Raw genomic sequence first — 24,242 nt, 5'->3', positions numbered from 1 at the left:
GGTGGGTGTGTGTTCACTGTTCCCACACTGCACTGGTGTGTTATTGATTGATTGATTAACCGTTGAACGTATATAGAGCCTTTCCAAGAATGCTTTACAATCAGTACTGCACATTACGCCTTTCCGTTCATAAATCAATCCAACACACCGATGAGAAGTGGCAGCCAAATGAGCACAGCGTACTCTTAACCAGGAATGACCGTCCACCTGGAGGACTGCACCAATCCATATCGCGCACACACTCATACACACGTTTGTTCACATACTCACTCACACGGGGACAGTTTTTTCACCTAACCCCCGGAGGAAACCTACGCAGACACAGGGAAAACAAGGAAACTCCTCCCAGATGGGACTGGAACACAGGATCCCAGTGCTGAGAGGCCCACACCGTGTGTGTGCGAGCGTGGTCATGGATGGGTTAAAGGTGGAGGCAAAATCACGTTACTGTACTTTTTTAGAAAGGCCAGTGTAGCGTTAGTAGTGAGGTTTTCCTGCCCAAACTAGGACTCAAACCCTGATCTGTCACGTGAAAAGTAGTGGTGGTATCCACGATGCTGTTAAAACCTCACGCAGCAGAAGAATCTTCATCACTATCACTACTAAATGTACCTCTATAAGGGCAGGAGTAGTATTCTGTCAATATCACCCCAACTGTGTGGGTGTGTGTCTGTTTGTGTTAAGAGGAATATACTACTGACCTTGGGGGCCGCGCTGTGGTCAGCCTTGCACACTAACTACAAAGTACCAGACGCATGCTCGTACACCAGGGACATGCACAAAGTCCAGTCCCCACACAGTCTAAGCCTCCCCCCCACCACATACACACACACACACACACACTCAGGGTTGAAGAACAGGACAGAAGAGAGCAAAGAGGTCCAGAGAAGAGGGAGGCAATAAAGGAAAAGAGTAATAAGGTGAGGATGAGGTGAGAATGCAGTCATGGCTGCTGAAGAATGGTCGGAGAGACCAGGGCTGTGGGACTGTGCCCTGTGTAGTTGTTGTTTTGTATTGGTGGCCAGATGCATAGACATTTTTGTGAACTTATCCCACAATCCAATGAACACTGAGGGGTAGTTTGACCATTTTTGCTGCAGTAATATTGTCCACATTTCTGGGAAGTCTACCTTGTTGATAGATTGTTGTGTGGAGTTGGTTGGATTCATCCATGAGAACATTAGTGAAGTCAGGTATTGATGTTGGATGATAAATTGTGCATCCAAAAGCTCAGTGGATTGGGAACGCCTTGCCTTGTATCTACAATCGTCGTCCATGTAGTCAGCCCCACTAAAAATGACAATGAGATACAAGGGAGGTGTTTCTAATCCAATGTGTAGTTGCACTGCTGTATTACAGCCCAGTGCTGAAGATTTTATACCTCTCTAGCACACGCTTAGCATTGAGTATGTTGACCTTAAGCTCATTTGCAGCTGCTCCAGAATGCCCAGTGAGTGGTAAACTGCAAATACTGACTTTACATTGTATAATACACAGTGTATGTACAGTATAAAACAATTCCTGCACTATTCCATGGAATGGAATAACCATAATGCATCATATAATATGCAAGAGATTGTGATTAATAACAGCGGTGCTCAAGCTGTAAATGTAAAAGTACAGAATTCCTGATTAAACTGAGATTTCAGTTCTCTGTCTACTGTTTTATATCATGGTTATTATAAGAGAAACTCTTAATTTCATAGTTTTCTTTCCTATTTGTGGACTACGAGAATAAAAGCCAGAGTTACCCCAAAATAAATGTTTTCCCCGTCTCCTTTAACGTTACCGTTTCAGAGATATGAGATTTTCTTGCGACATAACAGATCCGCGGCCCTGATTTTTCACTGTAGGGAACAGTGTTTGGGGACCGTTTCACAATCCGCCAAAGTGACGACCGAGAGAAGAGGAAAGCACAGGCGTCACAGAGACGGTGAGGAGACCGGCTGGAGAGCGAGAGAGGGAGGGCAAAAGAGAGAGGGAGAGGCAGATGCGAAGAAAGCAAGAGTTCGTTCCTAGCCTATCAAAAGCATGACCCACTTTAGAGATGATGGATGCCCAAAGCCAGCTCAGATTTATCGGTATTGCTTATTTGCTTAGCGGGCGCCCTTTTCTGCGCCGCTCGGGGTTGAAGGCTGGAGCAGGAGGCTCGCACGCCTGCCTGCCCTAACCCACTTTACTGCCTACAGCTGGGCCTCCGGACCACAAGCGTGGCTTGGCACCACCACGCCGCACCTCCGCCAGATGCTTGCCTGCCAGAGTCTCTCACACGTCCTGTTCAGAACACCCACTCCTTCACTTCTGATTCTACTGGGGATGTCCCAACGTTGTTGTTGTTTGGGTGTTGTTTTTAGGCTTTGTTGCTTTTTATTTAGTCCGTACTTTTATTTAGGGTTTTTACAACACAAACATTATTGATTTACTGTGAAATACATGGAAAGAGTGTCAGCCATTTTGTTTACTGGCTTGTTTGTTTGCATAAGAACAACATTGTCTCTGTATTCTGGGGTCGTTATAAAGAGAGCTGTTTGAAAACAGTGGTTTTATCTAATTTTTTAATTAATTTATTTATTTAGTTGGCTCTATGTAAAAATCTATTCCAGTGTTTGAATATTCTTAATAACCAAGTAGACCTTTTTGAAGGTGTGCAATTGCTTTATTATGGTGTTTATATCAGTGGGATAAACTGGTCTTAATACGACAATAATATTGTTTATTGCAATTATTTCTGGGACAGTACATTGAGGGGAAAAAGATAAAGACTATAATGACAGACCTAGTTTACCACTTGTAAGTGTAATTAAGTAAGTACGTGTTTGATTCACCTTCTGTTCTCTAAATAACCTTGCTCACTCAGACATGTCTGCCCTTCTCCATCCCTACAAACTACTCACTGTCCCTCCCTCCAGCCTCCACAGCTACGGTGATGGTGCCTTCTCTAGATCTGCTCCGTGTCTCTGGAACTCTCTTCTCCCTCTGGTTCAACATTCTCCAACTCTCTCTCTATATTCAAATCAAACCTCAGACCTTGTTTATAATACTCCTCTAACTTAATCTGTTTATGCTTGTCCTGTACGGTTCGTTAATATATGACTATCGTAGGCGTCTTTGAGTATTTGAAAAGCGCTATATAAATGTAATTTATTATTATTATTATTATTTTTCTGATGATTATTGGGCGTTTGAATCTGCACACTGGGATACTGAGCTTAGAAGTGATATGAAATCAAATGCGAGTGTTTATTTTCTTTGTCACTTGGACTTCAGTATGTGATTATTTCTGTGGAGAATGCAGTGCTTTCTTTAAGTAATGTTCAACTTGGTGAATGTGATTCAGTTATAGATCGTTGCTGTCCAAAAGAAACATTTATCTCCAACATAGCTTTACAGAAGAATGAAAAACCTTAAATTTAAAAGGAAAACAATGTAAAAAAAAAAGATTATATTACAAGTCATTTTTAACTATTATTAAAAAACAAATGCTTATTAAAGAATTTCTGTTGGTTCACTCTTCATGAAAGTTTCAGACGGTGTGAAAGACAGTAATTATATGTTGATGCTATGTAAGACAGGCCAATCACTGTAAAATGTCTCCATATCACCCAATATGTTGAAAAATATCATTAGCACAGAGCAGGAAATGTAGACTAGAAACAGCACACACTCAGGAGAGCCACATTTACAGAACTCACTAATAGTCTAATCATTTGAGAAATGATTTATGTTTCTCAACAGAGGGAGCAGAAAGAAGCAAGTAACCTCTTTTATATTAAACAATGCAGCCGTGTATATCAGTGCCCAGCAAACAGCATCATGCACTGTTTCACATTACCACCTGCAACTTCAGAAGAGTGCATGAAAAGTAGTGTGTTTAGTGGGGCATGGTGATTGGTAGGATATTGCCCGATAACTGACCCCCGTTACAGGGCCTGATTGCAGAAATATAAGTGGCTCTAGGCTGTTTTTATTTCCAACTTTGAAATAGTTCTACAGTGGATCGTCTCTCCTCACAGGTTGAGGATAATGTGCACCAGCTTCGTTTAATGGAGCAAAAAACTAGGTACAATTTATAGGTGATTAATTCGCTGAAATTAAAATAGGGCTTCAGTTCAAACCAAGACATTCCTAGCTTTTGTTCTTCTACTGCTTTTTTGTGAGGTCCAACCCCCCACCCCCCACCACACACACACACACACACAGAGGCAGTAAGGGCACACTATAGGGTAGCTAAAAAGAGGAAGTTGTATTTAAGGTTCGGGCAGGGCCGTTGTTTTAAAGCAGGCAGAGAGCCCTCATTAGTTTGAGGTTTTGGAAGTGATTGAGGGAACGGAGGGATGGGTGGAGCGAGGGAAGACTGGGGCGGAGGAGGCTTTGGCGCTGAGCCCAGGCTATGGACTGGCATGATCCCAGGCCACGGCACCTCTGGCCTCAGTTGCCCCCAGGACACACACGCACTCCTAACTGTACACTGCCAAATCCTCACACGTGAACACACACTGTAAACAATGTTGTTAAAAGTCCTATTATATACAGGGCTTCTATTAGATACAGGGCATATAGTGGAATCCAGTCTACGAAATTTTACACAGTCATTTTTTTTTTCGAGATATATCAGCAAGACAATAATGAAAATTCCCTGTATGTAGACTGTCACTATCCAATGAAAAACATGTATCTCCAAAATAGTGACTTTACCGGATAAGGAAAAAAAATCGTAAATTTCAGTCGGTGTCAGTGTAAAACAAAATTATATTCCAAGTATTTTTGGAGCACTTCTATTGGTCAATTCTTCGAATGAAATGGTAATCTAAAAATTGATTAAAAATAGAGATACATGTATTTAATTGAACAGTGACAATATACTGTAAATAGTTCTGTGTGTAATCTTTTTAAAATGGGCCCAAATAGCTCCAGAATTCTTCTGATTTCTTGGTGCTGTATGGAACCATTTTTTTAATATAGAACTATATACATGTGCATTTTCATGGATCTGAAGAATCCTTTCTTGATGTATTTTAAATGGTCATGGTTCTGTATAGTTATTTTTTTTTTACTGAAAAACCCTTGAAATATGTGTATTTTTAAAGTAAAAGCAGCTGAGTGTTTTGTAACTAAGACCGAATGAGAGGGAGTGTCCCACTAGGAAAGTGATGTCAATGCACACCCTTTTATACAGCTTTAAAAAACTCACAGACTTTAAAATGAAGCGATGAGTGCTGAATAAATATGTCATATTGTACATTCTAAAGTAATTAGGGTAATTTTGGCATGTTGTTTTTATTTTGTGGAGGTGCTGTGGACCTTTTGCACTGTTGATCCATGGACACGTAACAAAGGGCAAAGCTTTACAATTACAGATGCAAGAGCTGAAATGTCATTATTTTCATACCTGAATTCAGCAAATAATGGGCTCCCAGTGTCCACTTCAATACTATTGCATCAGCAAATAAGCTTTGCATCCAGGCTCTGATGGCCATTTGCTAATGTTTCTTCCCTCTGTCCTCTCTGACACACACACAGGCACACACACATACACACACACAGGCACACAAACCCACACATACGCTCTGACCAACCATGCTAAAGTCAACTCGTCCTGCTCTTTGTAGCGGTTTGGGTCCTGCTGACTCTTGGTGAAAGGGCCGCAGAGCTAACAGGCAGAAAATAGACCCAGCTCTCCGTTTGAGCCCTGGCCTCCGAGACCCTGGGCCGCACCATTGCCCAGTGATAAATGCATTTAAACACGGGGGGTGGGGGGGTGCAAAAGGACTCTTCCGGTGCTTTGCTAAATGCAAACCCCCTCTCTCCCTTCCCGACACACACTCGCACGTGTTCATACAATACAGCCATCCTCACATGATTCTTTTGTAGAGGACATGTCCTACAATTCTCCTGGACAAAAGAAAATCACACACACCCTCGCTGCTGTTTTTCCATCAGACACTTACACACTGGCAAGAGGATTGGCGACCTGTATATACTGGCTTTGAGGATTTATGAATCCTCCAAGGCCATGTGCTGAAAGTTAGTAAGATATTGCAATGATTTTTCAAATGTTTGCCGTACACTAAAAAGATGTAAACAGTCATTCAGTGGATTTGGTGTGGAATGCGCTGTTTAAGAGAAGTGTTTAATTCCCCCAAAAGCTACAAAACATCTATTACATGACGTGGATGTTACTAGATGCATGAGAAACTGTTTCAACATAGTTCTGGGATTACGTTTTGCCCTTGAAGGTGACGTTATGGAATTCTGAGGATGTTTCCTCACCATTTGCTACCTCCTCAGTCTGTTCCTGCAACATGTGTAATATTTCTACCAAGCCCCAATGTCAGTTAAGGATTAAAGTTTAAAAAAAAACACACACCCTTCAATGTGCTGTGATTTATCTCTCTGCTCACGACACAGAAAAAAACATCTGGGGATATTGCTCTATTCCTGCTCCACCTTCAAAACACGCAGAGCTTCCGAACGTAAACAAACCAGAGAGAATGGTTTTCTGATTGGAATGAAGTGATTACAGAATATGAATAAACGAATGAAATTAAATGCATCACTAAATTACTACTTCAACATCTAATGCCAATGTAGTCAGTGCATCCCTAGTAGACTTTCTTTAGACTTAACCGACCTGTTTACTGTAGCTTGGGTGTGTGTATATTAGTGTGAGACAGTAGTAAGACCACGTCAGTTCTCCAGGGACACAAACATAACACCTTTTGGCATTTTCAGCCATGCTTTCACATAAAGTAAAGCAATTGCAATAAGCTTTATTAGGTTCTTATTGCTGGTGGACAGATGAAAACTTTGTTTTAATCTCAGAATCCCCTCTGGCAAGGCAAGAGGGGGATTGAAACAGAATTAAAGACAGTCAAGCTATTTAATAATGATATACCAAATACATAACAATCAGGGGAAGTCCTAGCTCACTTGCAGTTATGTTCTCGCACTATGTTCATATTTACTTTCTGAAACAACACATGCTTACATAATTAAAATGTCAGCTAGAATTAAGGAGTGTGGCAGTACAGCGTCACATCGTAACGTATTGCATTCTGCATTTTAGTCTGTGAAATGGGTGGGGCCAGAAGATTATTAATGCTAACTGTAATTTTGGTGCTGTTAACTAACACCATCTGACTCACCAACCGTAAAAACAATCACTGCGAGATATGCCATTTAATCCATATGTACCATGTCTTGACTTAGATAGTATATAGCTTTTGGCTACTATTAACATGTCCTCCATTTTGGATTTACAGTACTGCTGTACAAATACTGCTAATACTCAAAGATGCAAATTCACATGTCAAAGTTCACCAAACATATATTCTGCACACAATTTCACTTGTGAAAATTTTATTGGTCCATATATCTGCAGCAAGAATCTGCTTCACACAGCAAATTACAATATAATTAATGGGGTTTCATGTTTTTATGCTTTTGCTTTTGTGTTAATATTTAGTGTTTCCAAGGCTTAATGTATTATGTACGGATTATTTTATTTTATTTTATTTATTTTATATATATATAGTTTTGTTTTTAAAATTGCTTCATCATCCTTAATGCCATTCTAAAGTTTTAAATATTGTATTTTTATAAGAATTCTATATTAGCTTAAAATGTTAGAATATTAGCCTATTAACATCAAACAAATGTTTTCAGTCATGTCCCAGTTTTTATTATTGAGAAACATTTCCGAATCTAGATGCCAATGTGTGACGTTGAAACAAATTATATTTTGCTAATTTTTCCTTCTCTAGTAACAACAGTAGTGCTAGTACATTGTATATTTTTATGTTGATAACAGATGAGACGTCTCTCGGTATAATACCTGTGTTTGTTTAGTTTTAATTTAGTCTGCATTGTTCCTTTTCAAACATTGTGTCTATTTTCCACTTCCTTGATAAAGTTTTCAAAGTAGTTTGTTTGGTTTGAAAGGAAACCCATTTAGTTTGAAGGAAGGACACTCAAAACATGGAACCATGCAGCACAGGAAGACAACCATCACCCAAACCCATTCCCACCTCACTTACTGAGGAAGATTGAGAAATCAACACACACACACACACACACACACACACACACACACACACACACACACACAAATATAAAAATGTAACTAACACATAGACAACACATTGGCAGGAGAACTGTTGTACAAGGTCAGATTTCCACACAGACAGCCAGTTTTCAGCAGTAGTTTTTTAAAGGGGGACATGTGCCCTTTCCATCAACATCACCGGTCTTTAGTTTTAACACAATGTTTTACCAGAAGGCAACGTTAATTTATTAACTAAATTTCTGCAAAGATAATCATCTAGTTTCCTGTCAATCGCCTCACTTTCAAATCCTCGCAACAGCTGCTCCTCTGTCGAGAAACCAATCCTGTTTTTCAAACTGGTTCCTACTTGTATTCATGCTCTTTTAATTTATTATAATAAGAGTTTTCCTTTAAGCAAAACCCAACTTACTCCAGGACAATTAATTGTAAACCACATTCTTGGCTGGTTCTGCCACCTTTGTACAGTACTGTAGGACTTGATTGTGAATTGGACAGACTAACAAAAGGCTGCCTCACTGTTTAACTTGGACAGCTACCATAGAAGAGAACGGGGAATAAAATGTGGCTGCAGAGGAAGCAGGCAAACAGTGGAGGGTACTCAAGGTTGGAGGGTTCAGGAAGAGGGGGAAGTTGGAGAAGGAAAGAGGGGAAGATGTGGAGGGTGGGTTAACAGATGGTCGAAACGGGGAGCTAAGTAGCTGTTTGTCCGCAGAGCCTTAAGATTCAAGTAAGACACAACACACAGTCGTGCACTCGAACAAACTCTGGCCATGACACGATTAGGCTCAGGCTTCAGAGGGTGGACGGCCCTTTGTAAAAGTCTGTTTCCCATTTCATAAAAGAATGTCAGAGGTATGTTGATGTGTTTTTGTTCCTGTTTTAAACAAGCTCCTGACGTGACCGGTCAGTTTTCATTGTGACCGAAAAATGTTGCTCTACATTCTTTATCAGTGGCTTTAGCATTCTTCTGGAGTGACTGTGAAGTGACGCTAAACTGCGCCAGTGCGACAACGTATTGTTGGATTTATTCTAATTACTATACTTTAAGCCTTGTTATTGAGTAACATCATGGACTACAGTGTAATCCGGCTGTTATTCTTAAGTGAGAGTGTGTAATAAAAGTTTGGACGAAGGCCATTGAAGCCATGGAGTTTTCTTTATTGTTTTTATCCTGATGGAACTGTGTAAAGTTGTATTGGTTTGTACATAAATGGTTACAGACATTTATATACAAAAAAAAAAGAATTTCTACCACCACACCCTGCTGTGGAGAAACAAAGCTTAGTGTATCGGGATAAACACTAGCTTTTCACCTGTAGCACACAATTGCTAGCTCTGCACATCAGACACTTTGGAGATAAACACAGCTGTGGAGACTTTCTGATTTGAGGTGACCGTTGTAACTCTGTGTAATCCTCCAAATTGCCGGCTTGCTAGGCCTGCTCTGTTCCATTTATATTTTGAGAAGAAACAAGAGTATGCAAGCTAGCAGAAGGAAATTATGTAGACGTGCTAGGAAAATGCACTGGACAAATTTTAACTTGATCCACTTTGTACTTGGAGGCATCTGAGAGTTATCAAAATGAATTTATGCCATCTTTACCTCCAACTGTTTAGTTTTTTCTTTTGTGTTCACCTCTGTGTAAAACTAGCCACTTACCAGTGAGTAAAGTCAACTGTACTGATTTAGTCTGTTTAATCAGTTAGTCTGTTTTAGTCTCTCTGTTTAAATTTCCTGAAATAGGTTTCGGCTAGTTGTTGTTGTTGTTGTTGTTGTTGTTGGCGTTTGGATATAGTTAAAAAGTCTTGATGGTACATATCGATAAATATATATATGATTCAGTCCAGATTGAAGGGCATCAGGCCTGAGGGCATCGCGTGAGTAGCCTTGGGTTAGTTCAGGGTAACGGCTGGGCTTTTTGGGGACACAACATTTTGCTGGGGATTAAATGGGGGTTTATCTCAGGAGGGGATCAGGAAAGGGGCACAAAAGGGTACAAACTGCATGGGATAGCAAAGCAAGTTTGTTTCTTTTTTTTTTTTTTTTTTTTTTTTTTTTTTTTTAAATGAGGTTGTGGAAGAGGGGGGTCTTTGAGGGGCGTTGGAGGAAATGAGGAAAACAGTGGATTTATTCATAGACTTGTTGATTGGACGGTTGTATTTGTCCAGCTTGTTCAGCCAGGATTATTAGTCTTTGATCTAAGGGCAAACATTTAAGAGTTATGGTATATATTAAGTTAGATGACAAATGTGCTATTTGTCTGTATGAATATTACATTTTGTAAAATTCTTCAAAAATGTATTGTTGCTTTTACATAAAACATTTAGACAAATGCGATTAATTTAAATACTGTAATAAGTGACAAAAAATAATGATTTGTTTGGCTCACACAAAGGCCCGCCCCTGGACTAGGCCTGCACACTAGTTTGTTTTCCATTTTATATGTTTGTGTTACCACAGGCCACCTGCTTTGTATTGATTACTTTTGTCTTTACAAGGATTTAAACCCCTCCTAAACCTAAACTAACTGCTGCTGCTGCTGAAGAACTCCACTTTATGACTCCCCTGTGTGTGATATTTATTGATGAACAGGTTTAAACAATTTCACACAAATTAAAGTGCTTTTATTCTGAAAATCTGACAATCACAGCAAAACTGACATTCAATAGAAGAGTCCAACTTTTGGGTACTTTTGGATGTTACTTTTATTCCGCAGTTCCATTTATTATCAGTTCCATTTATTACTAACATCAACGACAGGTTTTTTATTAAAGGCTAAGCACAACGTAATGGACCTCCATGAATATTTCACATTATTTTAGTTACTGACATATATAAGTATGAATTAAAATGAAAATAGCAGCTTAATTTGCTTTAAAACTGACAATTTTATTAAATTGACGGAAAAACCCGAGCTCGCTACGGAAATTCTTAAACACAACCGTGACGTCATTGGTGGACAACAGCTGAACAACGCCGCAGTAAGACACCGTTATGACTGACAGTATCTAGCTAAATAACCAAAATTATTCATGACAATAGCCTAGCAATAAGCTAAACTCAAATGTAGAGGTACCGTTATTCTTGTAAATGTGATCGAAGTCGAACTCGAATTCATCCGACACTATAAACCTCCTTCATGCAGCTACGTAGCCGAGTATAATCTGAGACGCCGAGTTTAGCGAGTCAAGCTAACGTTAACTAACACCAACTAAAACAGGTGAAGTGAGTGTCCTTACCCTGTTTACCTCCATGTTACAGAGGCTCTTGAACACCTTTCGTTGGTGTCCTTACATGCCCATATTGTTGGAAAAGCGCCAGTGAAATGAGCTACAGATAACGGAGTGAGCAGACGGTCCTTTCCAAAGTGCCCGTTTAAAATTGACAAATTTAGTCCATTTTCTAGATATTTTGGGATCTTTGGGCCATTTGTGCACAGATGTCCCACTGTACATTGAATGATTGCAGCCAAAAACAACACACCTTTTCGTCATTTTGCATTAAATTTAGTGCAACTTCTAGAGTTGTTGTCCACCATCTACGTCACAGGCAAGACGCCTATTAGAGTTTCCGAACACCGTTGGGGGGGCAACGGTCTTTTAAACCTTATTCCTTGAATTAGTAAGAAACAACATGTTTTCTGACTATCAATAAACACAAGTTAGGAACTCAGATTCCACTGTATTTATTTGTTTGACACTTTCATATAGCTGGTGTTTAGCCTTTAAATTATTTATTAATTTAACCAAGTGCCCTGTGAAGGACTGGCGCCCCCTCCAGGGTGTATTCCCGCCTTACGCCCAATGATTCCAGGTAGGCTCTGGACCCACCGCGACCCTGAACTGGATAAGCGGTTACAGATAATGAATGAATGAATGAATGAATGAATGAATGAATTTAACCAAGTAACACAAACTTTGCCTTCACACTAGCTTGCTCCTTTGGGAAAGTCTGCGTTAGCAGGTTTTTATGGGTGGTGTTTTTGGGCTCAAGTTGAAAGCATTGTCAATGGAAAAACATGCTCTGTGATGGAACGAGTGGAGAATTTGAATCCTGCCATAGATTATAAGGGTGTTTTGAGTGCAATCCTCTTCACAGTCAGAACACATCTTAGCGATTTGAACCCACCCGAAGCCCAAGGTCGCTGAAGTTGCTGTAGAGCACCCCTTTAAAACTCTCTCCTCTCCTGTGATATTGCTAACAGTTAATAGAACACTCCTGTAAAGCAGAGGGATACATGTGGAGTTAAAAGTCCCAGTGCTGTTCACTCTCGTTCAATCAATATAATTGTTGCGTAAGTGTAGTTAAAGAGTGCTGTTATATGCAGCGCTCATGGAATAACTCTTCTCCAATCAATGATTTGGTTTTAACTGTAGTTTTAAAGCCTCATATCTCAAAAAAAAAACTTAACAGGGGAAGGGAATACTCTTAATTTTAAAATGCTTAGAAGAACAGATTTTTTAATATAAAAAAATGCACACAATGTAAAAGAATGAGAAGTTGATTTTTTCAAAAAAAAAAAAAAAATATATGAAGATTTTTTTCCCTCCCCTCCCAGGAGTCCATTTGTATTTTATGTGAATTAAAATAATAAAACACTAAAGATCTGTTTTAGGCAGAATAACTGGAAACAGACCTCAGATCACTCCAATGAATGGAATTAGATCAAATCTAATGTTAGTGACTAGTTTCTTAAAGAATCATATTTGGATTGTACAGTTCGGTCAGAGATTTTCACCTCCACTCGGTTCCATAAGGGAACGGCCCTTAAAAGGTTGGCCCTGCACCAGGACCATCAACAGTCTGAAACTAATCTGATCCGATCTGATATGAGAGAGAGAGGGAGAGAGAGAATTTGAGGTGGAGGGTTAATGGTGAAGGCGTGGATGACTTTGATACAGGTCATCTGCATGTCACATGGAGTATTCAGAAGAGGGTGAAGTGAAAGAGGGGAGGGGAACGAGGGATTTCGGAGCTTGATGAAAGAAGAGTGATCACTATTGATCAGTAGCATCACTTGTGCTTTTTAGACCATTTCCTTCTCTTTGTCTCGTTTCAGTAACTGCCTATTTCCCCCCCTTTGCGGTGGAGGGATGTGGAGCCTGTGGAGTGAGAGAGTGTCAGAGCAGGGGAAGTCCTATATGGTGAAAGAATGAATAAATACACTCTTTTTTTCATTGCTTCTCAATCACATCTACCTTCCTGTATCTGCTAGGGCTGGGTATTGTCACTGAATGAATGAATATATTCAGCTTGGCAATTATTTTTTTTGCCGTCTGAAGCCAGGTCCCCACTCCCCAGTTCCCAGGTTCGCATTTTACCAAAGCTTCCCAGCATGTTTGTATGTATTCATGTGGACAGCGCTGTATTGTCCACCAATTATCGGGCCCATTTAGCAATTATCTTTTTGCGTACAGTACAGTAAAAGGCTACAGTGCTGCTGTGAACGTTATTCGATTATTATTCAGTTATTATTTGTCTTGGAAAATAGATCATCGGATTTGATGGAAATGCCATCCATAATTTGATTGACCTGTGCTTAAAAATTTACATCATTCACCTAGTAACGTTATGATTTGTGAGCTTCAGAAACATCAGAAAAACATATACTTTAATAAGTATCCTGGAAATGTCAAGTGTTGTGATGTTTTTTTTTTTTTTGCCATATTGCTACCCTGTTTACTCCAGTGTGAGTTTTTTTCCCCCTCTTTTCTGCAGCTTTGATTCTCATTCTGGAGATTTCCATGGAAGAGTTAAGCTTAACTCAAGCGTGCCTGCACACCTTCAATCTCTCTCTCTCTCGCTGTGTTGTCAACACTTCCCCTTCCCTGTGTAATTGCCGACTTTCACTTCTTCTCATTTAAGTGCTTCATCGCTGCCCCTTGCTGCTGACCTCCGAAGGCTTTTTTTTTTGGGCTGTTCCACAACCACAACCGCCTTCACTCACCACTGCACTCTTTAGAAACCCCTACCCACTTTAACTCTTTAGCCCACCATCCCACTACACCGCAGAGTTTCAGCTACTCCCTACCACAACCCACCTGATCCAGCTCATCTACGAACTGACCATGTTCTGCCCAAAAATGCACTTCACAGATAATCGTTGAGGGTCAGAAAACCTTTAGACGATCAGCATTTTTATATACGGAGCCCAGTCCAGGGTGTGTTCCTGCAGTGTGCCCAGTGATTCTGGATAAGCTTCGGACTCTCCGCAACCCTGAACATGATGAAGCGGTTACAAAAATGAATGAATGAATATGTTTGGCTTGGGAAATTTGTTGGCGTCTCCTGCCAACTGAACCCAAACCCCCGCCTCCCGGTTCCAAGGTTCACATTTTTACCAAAGCTTCCCAGCATGTTTATATGTTTTCATGTGGACAGCGCGGTATTGTCCGCCAATTATCGGGCCCATTTAGCAATTACGTTTTTGCGTACAGTACAGCAAAGGCTCGAGCGCTGCTCATTTTTTGGTATGCGCGCTATTCAGGCTTGCTCTGTATTCTTGCGCGATGCTCGTGGAATTGTTCATTCTTTAATTATTCTCTTTTATAAAGGGATCAAAGGTGCTGCTGCCGATGTTAGCCCCCATTTTTATTCACACACACTCCCTCACTTTCTCACACATTTTTCCCCCCTTTTTTATATATTTACTATGAGTGCAATCCATTATTCAAATCATGTAGCGCATGCTGTAATGGTTCTGTTTTGGCTTCACTATGCAGCCATGTGTGATCAGACTGAGTGGCCAAATATTGCATAGGTCCTTTTTAAATGACCTGAATAGTGTGTTTGTCAGCCAGCTCAAGGTCACCGCACCAGTGAAATTCAAACCACTTATCTGCCTTTACGCTGTGCTTTGCTTAACATGAATATCCCTTCCTTATCCTTGTTTATGTGGATTCTAAATCCTTGAACACACACATTCACTGACCCTTGATTATTGACTGGTAGAGAGATTACACACAAAACCCCCTGGTAGGTGAAGTTAATGTCATTGTTTATGTTATTATTATAGTGGTACCTGTGAAGGATAGGGATATATTAGGCAGCAGGTGAACAGTTCGTTCTTGAACCAGCAACAGGGTCATGAGTGCCCAGTGAGAATTGATGGCCACGAGGAGAGAGGACTAGCCTGTCTGGTCTGATCCGCCAGGAAAGCTGCTGTAGCACAAAATGCTGAAAAGGTTAATGCTGGCTGTGATAGAGAGGTGTCCCTTACGGCAGTGGCCTCTCTCGGCTGGATAATGCGCCCTGTCGCGCTAAAGAAATGGTTCAAGCGCTCTCCGGATCTCAATTCAGTTGTCCTGTGTCTGTGGGATATACTGGATCAACAAGTCTGATTCAAGGAGAGCCCATGTCGTATCTTGCAGAACTTGGATATAAGGGATCTGCGGGAAAAACACATCTGAAAGTGTCAGAGACCTTACTGAAAACGTCAAGACATTGAATAAGCTCAGACATTAGAATGTGAATTTAGTCATTTCATATGGTGAGGTGCACATCACATTATTATCAGTGTCTAATGGTGGTTAAATGGTTTATTTCATCATTTATTTCAACAAATATGTGCTGAATCTGGGTAAACGTCGACTGGGAAAACGACTGATGGAGAAGGCAAAAGTAAAATCAGCATTCTGCAAAATCTGCGGTTTAATAGAGTAGATGGACATGGGTTCACTGTTTGGCAAATAATGCCACTGTTCCCTTTCTATCTAATGTGCTTACAACCTAATTAATAACCATTAATAAACAGAGTTATAAACTTTTATGACTGTGGCCTTATTCCGAAGTGGTACTGGATCTGCTGCTGCTAACCTTGAGTATCTGCTGCTATCATGCTTTTAGATACCTCAGGACACTAATGTAGGTCTTGTAGACACTTGTCTCTCTCTCTCTGTGTGTGTGTGTGTGTGTGTGTGTGTGTGTGTGTGTGTGTGTTTGACCAGTACTGTACATAATGTTAGGCAAATGTTTTAAATGTTAAGGCTGATCAAACTTAACTTCATAAACTGAGCAGTTCGCTTAAGTCATTCTAAATAATTAGGCCAATGTTATTGATTTGTTAGTCACACACTGTCACCAGACCCTATATGGAGTGTCTGGAACCTATCTCCATTAAACGTGGCCAAGAACCGCCTACTACTGCGGGAGAAGTAAATTGACTGACATGGAAAAGGACCAATCACACGTCTGCTATATTGGCGTGACATGAGGAGGCAGTTTTTCAGGTCAGAACAGTACCAGAGCCTGTAAAATACGATATGCGGAGGTGTGTATACATGGAGGTACAGACAGCCAATCAGAATGCAGCTGGGACATTCCTGAGAGTGAGGCCACTCTGAAGGGTGGTGCATTCTATCAATTACACAATGATTATATATTTATTTATTATAATTCAAATGTAAAATGATATATAATAATGTAAAATGATTAATAACAAATGTTGTTGTTGTTAATTTTCTTATTATTGGGGCAGCAAGATGGTGAAACAGGTGTAACTACTACAAGGCTCAAGGGTCCTGGGAGCATTGTTTTTCTTGTGTCTGTGTGAGTTTCCTCCATATGCTCTGGTTTCCTCACGCAGTCCAAAAACACAGGTTGGGAGCTGGATTTGCTGTGAACAGTTAGAGAGAGAGAGAGAGAGAGACCCTGTTCAGTATGTTAATACCTTGAGCCATGTGATTCTGGGTAGACTTCTGACCAACTAAGATACAGAACAGGATGAATCAGTTACAGATAATGGATGTGAAAGAAAAAAGTAGAAAGAATCAGTCAGTCAATAAACCAATCCATCATCTATGCCCTAACTCTTAAGCTGAACCACAGAAAATTCAAAGCCAAATGAAGCTTGTTAATGAAGATTCTGCCCAATACCAAACCTTAAATTCATGACGTCTATTCACCAAATAGTCCATTAAATCTGTTTGAGTAGAACCTAAAAAGAACGGGAGTTTCTTGATTTGCCTGAAGTCAATGAGGAAAAAAAAAAAACACCAGCTGTACATTGGGGAAAATAGACTACAGTCAATACCTCTACTGTATTTGGAAAGTGATGTTTGAAAATAACCTCAGTAAAAGAACTTTTATTTTTGATAACTTTAATAAATATTCTGATATTTGATCACAATCCATTGTAAAATATCAAAATGAATGCACTTTCGCTGCGTTCTAACTCCGTTACCTGAATTAGGGGGTTGATGTTATTGTTGTATTGAATATTATGGTGCCGATCAGCCCAACAATCACACATTTCCCCTGGGTGTCCTCCATCACCCTGCTGACCGCTGTTCTGTCACTGGCCTTCATGACAGAAATGCGTGTGTGAGCATTTCTCTATACGGCCTACTATTCCCTCTAGTCTGGGTTGTTTTTTTTCTTTTTATTCTCTCACTCCCACACTCGTAATACTTTATACTGCAGCCGGGAGAAGCACAGGATTACCGCTACTTTGACACAGTCTCCTCACACGCACACACAAGCTCACACGGGCTTTAATAAGTATTTGGTTGGATAAAGTTGGCATGGACCTCCCTGTGATTTACCTACTTCATGGTCTTCCCATGAGACGGAACTGAGAGCAGGTTATCCAGCGATGAAGGAAATCCTGTGATAAAGGCCTCCATCACTTCTTTTAACTCTAAAACCCAAGACCCTCCGGGCATTTCAAACACTGTATATGGCCACCTGCTCTGCCATATTTCTTTACCATTCAAGTACTAATAAAGTCATTTTTTTCTTCTACTCTTCTGTAAATACTTCCTACATTGGAACATTTCTGGGAAGACGGTAAGGATGGAGTTGCACCCTGAGAGTGTTGGTGAGAACAGGTATCGATGTTGGATGATCAATTGTGGTCCACAACACCACTCACAACATTCTTAAAAATGGGGATTGAAGGGATCTTTTTTTAAAGGAAATGATTAAAGCGCGCTTTTGCGTGTTTAAATATATTTTAGTGGGCCTCTTAAAAATTCCATTCCATTTCGTAGCCCAGTGCCGAAGGTCTTTATTAAAGCAATAAGCCATGGAACGTTGTGATACTGGAAGGTTTTATCATGGGGAAGGATCTTTTGGCAGAGTGCAAATCGAAGAAAAACAGTTGTTCTCTGTTAGCCACATTAGCATATTCTTCATAGGATCTAATGAGAAACTGTTAGCACATTAGACATCAATCCATTTCTAAGTTATTTCTCTGGTTTGTCTTAAAGCTTAATAAGGGCTGAGTGTGTTTTCACTGTGTAGCAAAGCCCAAGTGTCTCTCTACACCCTACATAGGGCACAGTGTAGGTCATAAAGCTAGAAATTCTTTTTGACATACATTTAAGGTTCACTTTTCCCTGTCAACTTTGCACCCAATAACTCTCAGAGTGCAGTATTATCAATTTTATTATTTGTGATATGCACTATGTAGGGAGTATAGTGCTATTTGGTGCACGGTCACACAGAGCTCTGTTTAAAAACATGGTGCAGGTAAGTGGGTCAGGGGTCCATACTTATATTTCTTTAATTGTAACATCTAAACAAGGACTAAAAGTGTTGACAGAAACAATAAAATCATTTCAACATCACAGTTTTTATTTGTGTTGTGAGTATTGAGTAGGTCCTCAATATGGCAGCTACTCTACACAGCGACGTCAGCTGCAACCCATGGATAGCACCGTGTTTCTGTCCTGATATCACACTCGGCCAATCAGAATTCAGGACCCGAACTATAAGTTTTATAAACCTCTCTGACCCATGGCATATAGCAAATCCCAAATGTATTGAATGAAGCTCAATCAGGGCTAAAAGCAACTTGCAAATTTGAAAGCTGTGGCCATCAGAACATAATATGCACCAGATGCCCCTGGTAACGCTGAGAGCAGAGTCCGAGCTTGTTTTAACACCGAGGTGATTTGTGAAAGTCTGCACCCGTTTCTTTTTATTTATATATTTTTTATTTTTTATTTTTTCCCTTGATGTATGTTTTTCATTTGGCTCGCTTCTTCTCGCATTGCAACAATTTAAGCGTACCAAATTGTTTGTAGGCTACATGTGGGGGTTTGTTGATTGGTCTGGGATTTGGCGGGGGATACCAGCGCTCAGTCACTTTTTACATTTGCCTCCATTAGTGACAGAAATGTTTTCTCCAATGCATTGCTTCACTATACTTTTATTGCTTGTCTGGCAACATTACTAGCGGCTCATGCCGCTACGAGCATCTGTCAAGAGTTCGGCGTTTAAACAAGCACGGGGACAGTACAGTGTCATATGCCTCTAAGGTGTCTCGCACTTTAATGTTGTCAGAGCATTTTTGCTTTTAATGCTGCATTGTTTTGCAGTTTGCTGCGGTGGCCTTCTTTCATGAACCTCTATTTAGAGAATTTCAGCTGTCTTTCTTTTGAGAGGGAGGAGGAGAAGGAGAGAAAGCAAGGAACCAGAAGAAAGAGGAGGAGTATGGACATGACAGAAAAAGGTTAACAAAAGTGCAGAGATAAAGAGGGAGGTAGAGACAGATGGAGATGCATGGTTTAGAAAGAGAAGGTATAAAGGTGGAGAAAGTCTGGTTCAAATTCTTTATGACGTATGGCCATAAGTTTGTGAACACCTGCTCATCCAACGTTTCTTTGGAAAAGAAGGTTGTTAACACGTTAGATGTCCCACTTTTTGTTGCAGTAGCAGCTTTACTCTTCCGGGAAGGCTTCACACCAGATGTTGGGTCATTTCTATGAGGATTTGATGGCCGCTTAAACATTAGCGAGGTCAGGTAATGACGGTGAATGATTTTGTTCTGGGTTTCAGATGACAAACTCTTCCCAAAGGTATTGGATGGAGCTCTGTCACTACAGAAAATGCAGTTTCTAACCATCTAGTCCATGCTTGCCATTGGGCATGGTGTTATACTCCCTCAGGCTGTGATTGGTTGTATTCAGCTCATGATCTGAGACCCTGTGAACTAGTCTTGATTGGCGCTAATCGGTCTTAGTTATGAACCACACTAACTGTGATTGTTCTTTTTCAGCTCATAATAATTCCAAGAAGACCCCCCACCCTTAGACTCTGATTGGTCCATTGCACAGAGTGGGCTTCTAGCTGCGCAGACACATACGTGCAGTTTTTTTTAAGAATATCTAAAACACCATGTTCAGTTTTAGTTTGTTTTTATTTCGGTTTTTGAAGTTTGGTTCCAGATTAACTCCAGCAACTGGAAGGAAAATAATATTTTTCAGTGTTTCTTTCTTACGTTGCCTTCTGAGTTTTCTCTCTTCTCTGCTGTGAGATGTTTGAAGAGGTTTTAAGTGCCACTGTTATTTTATCTGCGGTGTATTTGTTATTTTTCTGTAGGTAGTTTTATGTGTTGAGTGCTGTAGGAACTGGTGCTGGAGTCTGTACTGTAAGTTAATTAAAGTGTTTGTGTGTGTGTGTTAATTGAGACATGTTGTGCAGCTCCAGGGCGTGGAACGCAGACACTGTATTGATCAGCAGGCCTTGTCTGAGTCGCGTTTGACTGATTCCTGATCGATTTGGCCTGTCACACTGATTGATCACCAATACTCTGTCGCAGCTATTGATCAGATCCACTGCTTAGTGACACGCAACACTGGTCCTACAGCAGAGGAATAAGTGCGCTGCTGACTTCCTTTATATTCTCACCTTTACCCTCTCTCTCGCTCTCTCTCTCTCTCCTCTCTCTCTAATATACTGGTTAAAGGATCATTAGATTAAAGCACTTTGTACTGAAGCTTTGGTAATGACACAACACAAAGTGTGTTTTATACAACTGTGCACAAGGATGTACAAACAGGCATTCTTTAAAGCATGTTTTGTACAGTATGTAATTGTAGTTGAAAATACAAACATACTCCCACTGTTGTAATTTCATAGTAAATATTGTGTAGTATTAAAAATAGCCATTGTCATTTTATTCAACAGAAAATGAAGTAAAAATCTAGTATTTTGAAATGAATGCGAGAATAATTTATTTACCACTGCATATATTATGAGTTCCAGTATAAAATAAATGGTTAGGGTTAATTGGTTCTGTTCATTGGGATAATTTTGTATCCAGAAGTATGTGTGAGTTTTGGTTTTGATGATTTAAAGTGGGTGATTTCAGTGTTGGAGATTGTGGGCATGTTGAATTAAAGCTTTAATTTGATTATTTTATGTTTTTTAATAAAATGACAGTCATCATTAACAGTAGCTGGGGCCTGGTATTTTGAGTTACATTTAGTTGTTACCTTTTAGTTGTTTCCTTAGTCCAGACCGAAGCAGAAAATGATCTACTATTTACTTGCCTTAACTCTGCGTTAATAACTGGGATTATATTCACTACCTACACACACACTGCTGTGTGTACCTTGTTTTATAGATCTGATATTCTAGAGCAATAAGCCACAAGAAACCTCGTTATTCCGGCCTGGTTTTCTCAAAGGATTACCTGCTTTTACCTGTTTGTAATTTGTTTACTCTTTTTACTTCAGTACTAAACCACTAGACCTTTGTAGACACCAGCCGTAGAGTCACACATGGCTTTGTTCTACTTTTCACCATTCGACTCATTTTCTTTTGATATGTTTGAAGCTTTTTACCCTCAACTAACAAAACATAGAGCTACATCAACCCTAATCATAACAAACGTGTAGAATATATATTTGTTTCTTTTTTATTACATTATAGGAATGACCTTATATTGACAAATGGTAAATGAAGTTTGTATAAATTGCTTCAGTGGAAATGGCTTGGCACCACCACCCACTCACTCCGTTCTCCTGCAAGGTGGTCAGATCCTGTGCTAGTAAGAGAGGTTGTTTGTGAACTAATAAAGAGAAAGGAATCAATATGTATTTAGAACTGCTGCAGGGAATAGTAGGCTGTGGGGCTAATGAAGACTTAACCTTTTCTCCAAAGCAGCAGAAAATCTGAATGGGAATGGAGAGAGAGGCCGTGGAGGGGAGCTACAAGAGACAAGTGTACGAGTTTTACAGGATGAACCCACGTTTGGGAGGTGGACTGATTTTTATTTGTGGGAAGATGAATTAGCAGATAGAACTAGTGCTGCCTTTGGTGGAAACTGGGACATTTAAAGGTGACGTTCATTATTTTAATCCAAAAACAGTTTTTATAAAATTGAGGACGTTTCCTTAAAATTTGCTAGCGCTACAGTATAATTTGCTAAAAAAAAACCCCACTATAATGTGTTTACAAAGCCCCAGTGTCAGTAAAAAAAAAAGTGTCTTGGTTCAGTATGCTAGGCTTTCTCTCTGCTTGTGACAGAGAAAAGGCATCTGGAGTTGTTAAGACAACTGAGAGTCCTCTGAACATTGAAAAACATAAACAGAGAGGGTATTGCTCTCTTCCTGCTCCATAGGTGGGTAATATTGACTTATATTTCGGAATACTTAAGGTTTACGTGACTAAATTCAAGAGTGCGCTAACTGCATGACTGCAAACACAGACCAAAAGTGCTACAAAACTAAACAATTTGAGTTTGAGTTGAGTTTAAACACTTACAAACAAGATAATGATGTACAGCAGTATGTATATATGTATTTTTTTTTCCTTACTCCCCTCAATATATACCATTCCACCTTAAAAGATGCAGAGCTTCTGAACTTAAACAAATCAGAGAGAACAGCAATTTCCCAGAGTAGTTCAGGCAGAAATCGTACTCTAAGTGTAGCGAAAACTGTGAGAAGGCTAGCATTGCTTAACGTTAGAAACCATAAACAAATATTACATATTTTGGTACAGTGGATTCATGTTTACAAAAAGCAACAGCAGGTTTCTGTTTGTGTCACGCCTTTCTGGAATATTATTTACTGCTGCAAAGCAGAAACAAGATTATTGCTTGACTCATGTAAATTCAACATTTTCTCATTATCAGATTTCCCAAGTTCGTGTACATGCATCGATCAGACTGCTTAAAAAATCTGAATTCAGGCAGTTATCAGATTATTAGGTGCATGTAAATGTACTTAGTGATTGTTTTTCTTTAAAGCTGTTCATCAGCTGAAAATCTCAGTGTTTTCCATTTCAGATAAACATATAAAGCTAAAAACAATGAAGCCGTACTTGGCGCCACGACTTGTATTCATAGTTAGCCACATCAGCACATTTGGTCATTGCTTTAAAGTCACTTCTGTGAATTACAGCATTCCGACAATAATACCTCAGCTTCTATAGTCGTCTTCACTGCTTCCGTTCAGCGTTCAGCATTTACCTAGTTATATTATTACCATATAATTACACACCACCCACCTTCCACTCACCTATATTTAAGCCTGTGTAATCACTGCTGGCTTTAGTACAGAGCACCAGAATGATCTGTACTTACATCAAGGCCTTGGTGTAATTACATATATACAGTTATTATTGTGCACCATATCCTAACGTCAGGTGGGTCTCTCACTACATTTACAGACGCTGTGGCTACGTTATGAGAAAGTGTAACTAGTTAGAGAAGTAAAATCATTCTCAATACATCAACTTTTTTCAAATGGTGTTGTTTTTTTTTTTTGCGCATGTTACTTTCAAGCTAAGGTTTCTGTGTGGATTAACAGAACTGATGTTTCTTTCACTGACAGCTGTAAAATGCCTTCTAGAAACTGAAGAATGCCTGTGATCTTAGACCATTAGGTCTTGTGATAAACAGGATGTCAGATGTGTCATAATGCTGTGGTGATAAATTCATCGGAATTTTAGAGAGAGGTTTTTTTGACACTGAATCTTTAATAATGATCACAATCAGGTTGAAATAAGGCAAAATATGGGAGTTCATGGTGTATTGTCTTTTATAGAAACACTATTTACTACAGTATTTTTGACAGTTTCCCTGTAATAGTGATGATAGGGCCTCTGTCGTTTCTACTCAGGACTCAGCACTGCGCAAACCACACTGTGTAAGTTGTGGAGGAGGACAGGGAACAACCACCCCTCCCTCCTGACGCCCCCCTGATTGTAGACTACTGTAAAAATGAATTACACTCTGAAATTGAAGGGAGAGCCCAGGAGCAAAATGAGCAAATCTTAAAAAGCATCAAGTTCAGATTTCACGATGAGACGTGTCCCTGTGCTCTTTTGAAAGATGAATCACCACTGTTTCATACACAGTATGGATAGGTCAACACTGAAATAGGAGGTGAGCGACATAATGACGTTCACGATACTTCACTGAACGTGACTTCACTTGAAAAT

Source organism: Hoplias malabaricus, chromosome 10, assembly GCF_029633855.1.
Source record: "Hoplias malabaricus isolate fHopMal1 chromosome 10, fHopMal1.hap1, whole genome shotgun sequence".
Classification (NCBI taxonomy): Eukaryota; Metazoa; Chordata; class Actinopteri; order Characiformes; family Erythrinidae; genus Hoplias; species Hoplias malabaricus.
This window is presented reverse-complemented; position numbering follows the sequence as displayed.